The sequence below is a fragment of the Gnatocerus cornutus genome, unplaced genomic scaffold (assembly GCF_029298725.1).
Source record: "Gnatocerus cornutus isolate USDA-ARS CGAHR unplaced genomic scaffold, icGnaCorn1.1 ctg00000273.1, whole genome shotgun sequence".
NCBI lineage: Eukaryota > Metazoa > Arthropoda > Insecta > Coleoptera > Tenebrionidae > Gnatocerus > Gnatocerus cornutus.
The window spans coordinates 30,001-40,387 of NW_028275592.1; the positions used below are offsets into that span (position 1 = coordinate 30,001).

The 10,387-nt window shown below is 39.5% G+C and overlaps 1 non-coding gene across 1 annotated transcript; it reads left to right on the plus strand.

Moving 5' to 3' along the window:
* Nucleotides 1-8,192: 8,192 nt before the first annotated feature.
* On the plus strand, nt 8,193-10,113 carry LOC148165602 (small subunit ribosomal RNA). Its single transcript, XR_015771332.1, has one exon. It is a non-coding gene; the product is annotated as a small subunit ribosomal RNA (ribosomal RNA).
* Nucleotides 10,114-10,387: the final 274 nt, after the last annotated feature.

Below are 10,387 nucleotides of genomic sequence, written 5' to 3' on the forward strand. Positions count from 1 at the left end.
CCCAGAATCTTGTAATTTTTGACATTTATGAAGTTCCAGACCTGACACATAGATGGCGCCATTTTAGGGTCAGTTAGGTCAAATTATGCTTAAAATTCAAGAAAAATACGTAAATTAACCCAGAATCTTGTAATTTTTGACATTTCTGAAGTTCCAGACCTGACACATAGATGACGCCATTTTAGGGTCAGGTCAGGTCAAATTATGCTTAAAATTCAAGAAAAATACGTAAATTAACCCAGAATCTTGTAATTTTTGACATTTCTGAAGTTCCAGACCTGTCATATAGATGGCGCCATTTTTGAGTTAAAATAGGCGCCAAAATTCAAAAACAATATGTAAAATAAAGGAAAAAACAGTAATTTTTGACATTTCTGAAGTTCCAGACCTGACACATAGATGACGCCATTTTAGGGTCAGGTCAGGTCAAATTATGCTTAAAATTCAAGAAAAATACGTAAATTAACCCAGAATCTTGTAATTTTTGACATTTCTGAAGTTCCAGACCTGTCATATAGATGGCGCCATTTTTGAGTTAAAATAGGCGCCAAAATTCAAAAACAATATGTAAAATAAAGGAAAAAACAGTAATTTTTGACATTTCTGAAGTTCCAGACCTGACACATAGATGGCGCCATTTTAGGGTCAGGTCAGGTCAAATTATGCTTAAAATTCAAGAAAAATACGTAAATTAACCCAGAATCTTGTAATTTTTGACATTTATGAAGTTCCAGACCTGTCATATAGATGACGCCATTTTAGGGTCAGGTCAGGTCAAATTATGCTTAAAATTCAAGAAAAATACGTAAATTAACCCAGAATCTTGTAATTTTTGACATTTCTGAAGTTCCAGACCTGACACATAGATGGCGCCATTTTAGGGTCAGTTAGGTCAAATTATGCTTAAAATTCAAGAAATATACGTAAATTAACCCACAATCTTGTAATTTTTGACATTTCTGAAGTTCCAGACCTGACACATAGATGGCGCCATTTTAGGGTCAGTTAGGTCAAATTATGCTTAAAATTCAAGAAAAATACGTAAATTAACCCAGAATCTTGTAATTTTTGACATTTATGGAGTTCCAGACCTGTCATATAGATGGCGCCATTTTTGAGTTAAAATAGGCGCCAAAATTCAAAAACAATATGTAAAATAAAGGAAAAAACAGTAATTTTTGACATTTCTGAAGTTCCAGACCTGTCATATAGATGACGCCATTTTAGGGTCAGGTCAGGTCAAATTATGCTTAAAATTCAAGAAAAATACGTAAATTAACCCAGAATCTTGTAATTTTTGACATTTCTGAAGTTCCAGACCTGTCATATAGATGGCGCCATTTTTGAGTTAAAATAGGCGCCAAAATTCAAAAACAATATGTAAAATAAAGGAAAAAACAGTAATTTTTGACATTTCTGAAGTTCCAGACCTGACACATAGATGGCGCCATTTTAGGGTCAGGTCAGGTCAAATTATGCTTAAAATTCAAGAAAAATACGTAAATTAACCCAGAATCTTGTAATTTTTGACATTTATGAAGTTCCAGACCTGTCATATAGATGACGCCATTTTAGGGTCAGGTCAGGTCAAATTATGCTTAAAATTCAAGAAAAATACGTAAATTAACCCAGAATCTTGTAATTTTTGACATTTCTGAAGTTCCAGACCTGACACATAGATGGCGCCATTTTAGGGTCAGTTAGGTCAAATTATGCTTAAAATTCAAGAAATATACGTAAATTAACCCACAATCTTGTAATTTTTGACATTTCTGAAGTTCCAGACCTGACACATAGATGGCGCCATTTTAGGGTCAGTTAGGTCAAATTATGCTTAAAATTCAAGAAAAATACGTAAATTAACCCAGAATCTTGTAATTTTTGACATTTATGGAGTTCCAGACCTGTCATATAGATGGCGCCATTTTTGAGTTAAAATAGGCGCCAAAATTCAAAAACAATATGTAAAATAAAGGAAAAAACAGTAATTTTTGACATTTCTGAAGTTCCAGACCTGTCATATAGATGGCGCCATTTTTGAGTTAAAATAGGCGCCAAAATTCAAAAACAATATGTAAAATAAAGGAAAAAACAGTAATTTTTGACATTTCTGAAGTTCCAAACCTGACACATAGATGACGCCATTTTAGGGTCAGGTCAGGTCAAATTATGCTTAAAATTCAAGAAAAATACGTAAATTAACCCAGAATCTTGTAATTTTTGACATTTATGAAGTTCCAGACCTGACACATAGATGGCGCCATTTTAGGGTCAGTTAGGTCAAATTATGCTTAAAATTCAAGAAAAATACGTAAATTAACCCAGAATCTTGTAATTTTTGACATTTCTGAAGTTCCAGACCTGACACATAGATGACGCCATTTTAGGGTCAGGTCAGGTCAAATTATGCTTAAAATTCAAGAAAAATACGTAAATTAACCCAGAATCTTGTAATTTTTGACATTTCTGAAGTTCCAGACCTGTCATATAGATGGCGCCACTAAATTATGTTTTCGACTAACAGGTGGCGATACCAACATTAATAGTTACAGAAAGCTGTAATTTTTTTGACTTTCAAGTTTAGGTAACTGTTCTACAGATGGCGCCAGCATTGCTACAAATACAGGAACCTGTAGTTGTTTTTTGACATTTGACATCTTGACCTAATCTATAGGTCTAAAGATCAGCAATAGAATGGACTTCAAAGTTGATAATAAAGCTTTATTTTTATTATATATCGTAAATGGATTGTGTTTAAGCATAACGTTTGAATGGTTATGCAACCGCGGAAACTAATTGTTGCCGAACTTTCGTCTTTCCTTTGCATTCTTGAATAACGGAAATATAGATGGATTATTTTTGTGCATGAATTTTAAATTGTTATGCAACCATGAAAACACTAATTATTTTCTTTTTTCGGAGTTTTTTCAGATTATTGAAAGTCTGACACAAAACCTGTCCGTAACTGCGGCGTTCTCGCCAAACGCTACAGCTTGAAAAATCTAAAATTCGCATAGTCTAAATGTCCGAGAAAAATCGAAATTAAATGAAAACGAACAAAAGTTCGGACCGAACTAACATTAATCGAAAGTGGATGTCATAATTTTAAGTCCCTAACTAAACGGGATCTAAAACCCTTTCGAAACTGTGGCGTTCGAATTTTGATGAAAATTATTCCAAGTCCAAAGTCGGAACTGAAGCGTTCACATTGAACGCTACAGTTTCGAGAATCTATTCGGAACTGAAGCGTTCATATTGAACGCTACAGTTTCGAGAATCTATTCGGAACTGAAGCGTTCACATTGAACGCTACAGTTTCGAGAATCTATTCGGAACTGAAGCGTTCACATTGAACGCTACAGTTTCGAGAATCTATTCGGAACTGAGGCGTTCACTTTGAACGTTACAGTTTCGAAAGGACAAAATTAACAAAGACCAAAAGTCCGAGAAAAATTGAAATTAAATGGAAATGAACAAAAGTTCGGACCGAACTAACATTAATCGAAAGTGGATGTCATAATTTTAAGTCCCTAACTAAACGGGATCTAAAACCCTTTCGAAACTGTGGCGTTCGAATTTTGATGAAAATTATTCTAAGTCCAAAGTCGGAACTGAAGCGTTCACATTGAACGCTACAGTTTCGAAAATCTATTCGGAACTGAAGCGTTCACACTGGCGATTGCTTATGCAACCATGAAAGCAGAAATATGAAACGCTACAGTTTCGAAAACTCATTCGGAACTGAAGCGTTCACACTGGCGATTGTTTATGCAACCATGAAAGCACAAAAATGAAACGCCACAGTTGCGAAAACTCATTCGGAACTGATGCGTTTACACCGAACGCTACAGTTTTGAAACCTCGTTCGGAACTGATGCGTTCAAAAATGTCGAAATTTTTACAAGTCCAGTTTCGGAACTGTAGCGACTGCATGGACTTAGCGCGAAAAGGACACATTCAGTGGGAACTGTAGCGGTAGGGACCCGTAAAAAAAATAATAAAATATTTTATTTTTTGCTTTTTACCTTCCGTATACACATTTTTTTTTTTTTTTTTTTTTTTTTTTTTTTTTTTTTTTTTTTAAGTCCAAATTGGGAACTGTAGCGGTCAACAGAAAAAAAAACTTTTTCCATCAACCACATACAATTCCCATTTTTAATATAATATTATTATTTATATTAATATTATAATTATTCATAATATATTACTGAACATTTGCTTCTCCTCAGTTTCGTTCTTTGGTTTCCAATATCATTCACTTGATCATATTTAATTCAAGCTTGTTATCGGAGGAGAAACAAGTCTTTCACAATTTTCACCAGTTCTGCTTACCATGTGACGGATCTTTTGTTTTTCAACGGGCGGAACAATAATCGAGATTTTTACTGCTTGGTGTTTCGGGCTTTGTGTTTTATTTTATAGATCCGTCACATTATTCAAGTAAATTATTCAATTCAATTTGTCGTCTGCATTAGAGTCAAGATTATTAATTTCATCTCATTTGCAGACGACTTTGGATAAGAGCACTGGGTGGTCACGTTTTTTAACTAGCGGTGAATTAGCTAATTCGTTCGCAAAATGCACGTTACAGGCGGACTAATTCACATTTCGCTATTCATCGAGAAATTTTTATTCACAGCGGTATATTGTCTTTCTAGAGATTTACCACTTTTTATTTCATCGATGTATTTTTATTTTTAATTTAGCATAATATCATTAAACGGGGTCGCGATGTACGAGAGGTAACAGATCGTACGGACGCGCACATTTGATTTCATGTCAATCCATTCATCGTGCGTACTTGTCCGTCATCGCTGCCACTTACCATCAGTACTCCCTATATATGCCGCCGCGGCAGCGATCAGCTCTGAATCGCTCGATGCGTGAAACGATCGAAATCCCATAGTGCGCCGGCCGCTCGCTATGGGCGAGGGGTAGAGTAAAACGGTCTGATCGCTCGGTGCAAAAGTCCGTTTGGGTACTTAGAGACGGAATTTTAAAATTCTGATTTCGCAGATCAATTTCAAGGATTATTAGGACTCGAATGCTGTCGACCATGTTTTGTAAAAAAAGTTTTTTACGTTTTTACGGCAATTTGACTGAACGCTACAGTTTCGAAAAAAAGTCGGAACTGTGGCGTTCGATCGAAATTTTTCCAAGTCCGAAGTCGAAACTGTAGCGTTCGAACAAAATTTTTCTAAGTCCGAAGTCGAAACTGTAGCGGTCGACCAAAATTTTTCTAAGTCCGATTCGAAACTGTAGCGTTCGAACAAAATTTTTCTAAGTCCGAAGTCGAAACTGTAGCGTTCGGCGCTCATTCGTCTAAGTCCGAACTCGGAAGTGTAGCGGTTGACAAATTTACATTGACCAAAAGTCCGAGAAAAATCGAAATTAAATCCAAACGAACAAATGTTTGGGTCGAACTAGCATCGATAGAAGGTAGATTTTATAATTTCAAGCTCCTAATTAAACGGGATCTAAAACCCTCTGGAAACTGAGGCGTTCGAAATTTTGATGAAAATTTTTCTAAGTCCGAAATAGGAACTGTGGCGGTCGAGCGAAATTTTTCTAAGTCCGTAGTCGAAACTGAGGTGTTCGAATTTTTGATAAAAATTTTTCTAAGTCTCATGTTGGAACTGTGGCGGTCGAGCGAAATTTTTCCAAGTCCGAAGTCGAAACTGTAGCGTTCGAACGAAATTTTTCTAAGTCCGAAGTCGAAACTGTAGCGTTCGGCGCTCATTCGTCTAAGTCCGAAGTCGGAAGTGTAGCGGTTGACAAATTTACATTGACCAAAAGTACGAGAAAAATCGAAATTAAATGCAAACGAACAAATGTTTGGGTCGAACTAACATCGATAGAAGGTAGATTTTATAATTTCAAGCTTCTAATTAAACGGGATCTAAAACCCTCTGGAAACTGAGGCGTTCAAAATTTTCATCAAAATTTTTCTAAGACCGAAGTAGGAACTGTGGCGGTTGACCGAAATTTTTCTAAGTCCGTAGTCGAAACTGAGGTGATCGAATTTTTGATGAAAATTTTTCTAAGTCTCATGTTGGAACTGTGGCGGTCGAGCGAAATTTTTCTAAGTCCGAAGTCGAAACTGTAGCGTTCGAACGAAATTTTTCTAAGTCCGAAGTCGAAACTGTAGCGGTCGACCAAAATTTTTCTAAGTCCGATTCGAAACTGAGGCGTTCGACCGAAATTTTTCTAAGTCCAATTCGAAACTGTGGCGGTCGAGCGAAATTTTTCTAAGTCCGAAGTCGAAACTGTAGCGTTCGGCGCTCATTCGTCTAAGTCCGAAGTCGGAAGTGTAGCGGTTGATAAATTTACATTGACCAAAAGTCCGAGAAAAATCGAAATTAAATGCAAACGAACAAAAGTTACGGTCGAACTAACACCAAACAAGGGTGGCTGTGATAATTTCAAACCCCTAACTAAACGGGATCTAAAACCCTCTGGAAACTGAGGCGTTCGAAATTTTGATGAAAATTATTCTAAGTCCGAAGTCGGAACTGAGGTGTTCGGTCGAAATGCCGTAAAAACGTAAAAAATATTTTTTTCAAAACACCGTTAACGGCATTCGAGTCCTAATGACCCTTGAAATTGATCTGCGAAATCAGAATTTTAAAATTCCGTCTCTAAGTACCCAAACGGACTTTTGCACCGAGCGATCAGACCGATTTACCCGACCCCTCGCCCATAGCGAGCGGCCGGCGCGCTATGGGATTTCGACCGTTTCGCGCATCGAGTGATTCAGAGCTGAACGCTGCCGCGCTGGCATATATAGGGATAGTAGTGGTGGTATGTAGCAGCGGACAAAAGCGTACGATCGAAATGTGATTTTATGTGCGTCCGATTATCTTGTTACCTCTCGTACACCGCGACTTACCCGTAGTTGGGACGATGGCCGGAATGTGTACCCTGTGGACCCACCATCGTTTGAGGGATGACAAATCTTGCCATTGACCATGCACAGCGAGATTGCGGATGCGGCGAGCGTTTCTATGTTAGCGGTCCAAATGCAATCAAAGATTTTATGTGTTCGTGTCAGAACGACCAAAAATTAACAAATGCGTCAACTCACTAAAGTCCGAGCGAGAATTTTGAAATAAATAAAATTTCATAAACTCGTAACGTGTGAATATTTCTAAAGAGAAATCTCACAATAAACCGTCGCTTTCAATCTAGCGAAGAGTATGGAGAATGTTTGAACTTTTGCTTGTCGACGACGATATTTTTTCTTTACGATAAAATTTCAAGTCGATGTGCCCAAAAATCTCTAAATTTTGAACTGGGAAATTATTTCTTCGTCCGATGAATCGCATTGATCTCTGTTTTTGACGAAAAAAAGACGGATAAAATGCAGCATTCAATCAAGGATATAAAATAAAAGAAAAATTTTCCGTAAAAACTATATTACAATGGAGGATTATGTTTCTACTTTTCGTCCGATGAGTCGCAACAAAAATAAGTAATCCATCCGTCGTTGTTCGTTTAGTCGATCTGAATGCACTGTAAAAATTTATTAAAGTAAAATGTTACGTTGCATTTCATGAATTTTGACAAACGTGTACCGAAATGTGTACAAATTATTTATTTCGACGACGACGACAACTTAGAACGGATGAATAAAATTAATTGTTGCAAGATTCAAACAAGGATGAAAAAGTCATAGAAAATTATTCCGTAACCATGATATTGGATTATTTTTTCTTCACTCTCTCCTCCGATGAGTCGCAACAAATAAAAATCCATAAATCAATTCATCCGTCGTTGTTCGTTTAGTCGATCTGAATGCACTGTAAAAATTTATTAAAGTAAAAATGTTACGTTGCATTTCATGAATTTTGACAAACGTGTACCCCGAAGTGTGTACAAATTATTTATTTCGACGACGACGACAACTTAGAACGGATGAATAAGAATAAAATTGTTGCAGGAGATTCAATCAAGGATGATGTGAGAAAAATGTCGAAAAATTTTCCATCCAGAAAGATCGCGTGGCGTTACGTCTCTTCTTACGAGGTTTTCGTTTCGCAGACACGCACACTTTCTTCAAAACAATAATAGGAAAGTGTTCAGTTTTTTATAAGAGCAGCAGGTGTCTTTCCGAAATTCTACGATTATTGTAGCTTATATGACTAGAAGGAAAGAAAGACTAAAACTCTCTTATTTTAAAACAAGAACGCAGTTCCCTGGTTGATCCTGCCAGTAGTCATATGCTTGTCTCAAAGATTAAGCCATGCATGTCTCAGTACAAGCCAAATTAAGGTGAAACCGCGAAAGGCTCATTAAATCAGTTATGGTTCCTTAGATCGTACCCACATTTACTTGGATAACTGTGGTAATTCTAGAGCTAATACATGCAAACAGAGCTCCAACCGGAAACGGAAGGAGCGCTTTTATTAGATCAAAACCAATCGGTGGCGGTCTCCGTCATCGTACAACTTGGTGACTCTGAATAACTTTACGCTGATCGCACGGTCTCGCACCGGCGACGCATCTTTCAAATGTCTGCCTTATCAACTGTCGATGGTAGGTTCTGCGCCTACCATGGTTGTAACGGGTAACGGGGAATCAGGGTTCGATTCCGGAGAGGGAGCCTGAGAAACGGCTACCACATCCAAGGAAGGCAGCAGGCGCGCAAATTACCCACTCCCGGCACGGGGAGGTAGTGACGAAAAATAACGATACGGGACTCATCCGAGGCCCCGTAATCGGAATGAGTACACTCTAAACCCTTTAACGAGGATCAATTGGAGGGCAAGTCTGGTGCCAGCAGCCGCGGTAATTCCAGCTCCAATAGCGTATATTAAAGTTGTTGCGGTTAAAAAGCTCGTAGTCGAATCTGTGTCCCGCGCCGCCGGTTCATCGTTCGCGGTGTCAACTGGCGTGCCGCGGGACGTCCTGCCGGTGGGCTTAGCTCGAGAGGGCGGCCCAACTCAATCCCGCCGCGGTGCTCTTCATTGAGTGTCGAGGTGGGCCGGCACGTTTACTTTGAACAAATTAGAGTGCTTAAAGCAGGCTAAAACTTCGCCTGAATACTGTGTGCATGGAATAATGGAATAGGACCTCGGTTCTATTTTGTTGGTTTTCGGAACCCCGAGGTAATGATTAATAGGAACGGATGGGGGCATTCGTATTGCGACGTTAGAGGTGAAATTCTTGGATCGTCGCAAGACGGACAGAAGCGAAAGCATTTGCCAAAAACGCTTTCATTGATCAAGAACGAAAGTTAGAGGTTCGAAGGCGATCAGATACCGCCCTAGTTCTAACCATAAACGATGCCAGCTAGCGATCCGCCGACGTTCTTCCGATGACTCGGCGGGCAGCTTCCGGGAAACCAAAGCTTTTGGGTTCCGGGGGAAGTATGGTTGCAAAGCTGAAACTTAAAGGAATTGACGGAAGGGCACCACCAGGAGTGGAGCCTGCGGCTTAATTTGACTCAACACGGGAAACCTCACCAGGCCCGGACACCGGAAGGATTGACAGATTGAGAGCTCTTTCTTGATTCGGTGGGTGGTGGTGCATGGCCGTTCTTAGTTGGTGGAGCGATTTGTCTGGTTAATTCCGATAACGAACGAGACTCTAGCCTGCTAAATAGGCGTATTTCGACATCCCAAAGGCCCGTCGATCCTGGGTTCGCCCGGTGGTCGTGCGCGGTTTTTACTGTCGGCGTACAAACAATTCTTCTTAGAGGGACAGGCGGCTTCTAGCCGCACGAGATTGAGCAATAACAGGTCTGTGATGCCCTTAGATGTTCTGGGCCGCACGCGCGCTACACTGAAGGAATCAGCGTGTCCTCCCTGACCGAGCGGTCCGGGTAACCCGCTGAACCTCCTTCGTGCTAGGGATTGGGGCTTGCAATTGTTCCCCATGAACGAGGAATTCCCAGTAAGCGTGAGTCATAAGCTCGCGTTGATTACGTCCCTGCCCTTTGTACACACCGCCCGTCGCTACTACCGATTGAATGATTTAGTGAGGTCTTCGGACCGGTACGCGATGGCGTTTCGACGTCGTCGATGTCGCTGGGAAGATGACCAAACTTGATCATTTAGAGGAAGTAAAAGTCGTAACAAGGTTTCCGTAGGTGAACCTGCGGAAGGATCATTAACGTGTCCTCGTACACACGAATTTTGACATATGTATAATTTATTATTATGCATTTTCATTTGATCGTGTCGATGTACACTTTATGTTTTTACAACACCGTCGTCGATGACATGGAGTCGACGGCACGATCTTTTGTCGTGCCGTTGCTTGTTTCTTTTTGAAACACCGTGTGTACGACGTTTTGAACTACGAATCGTACATATTCGGAAAAACAATAGCGTTACGCTGGCCCGCAGCGCCGGTCCTTGCGATCGAGTTTTTCACCTTTTTTGAA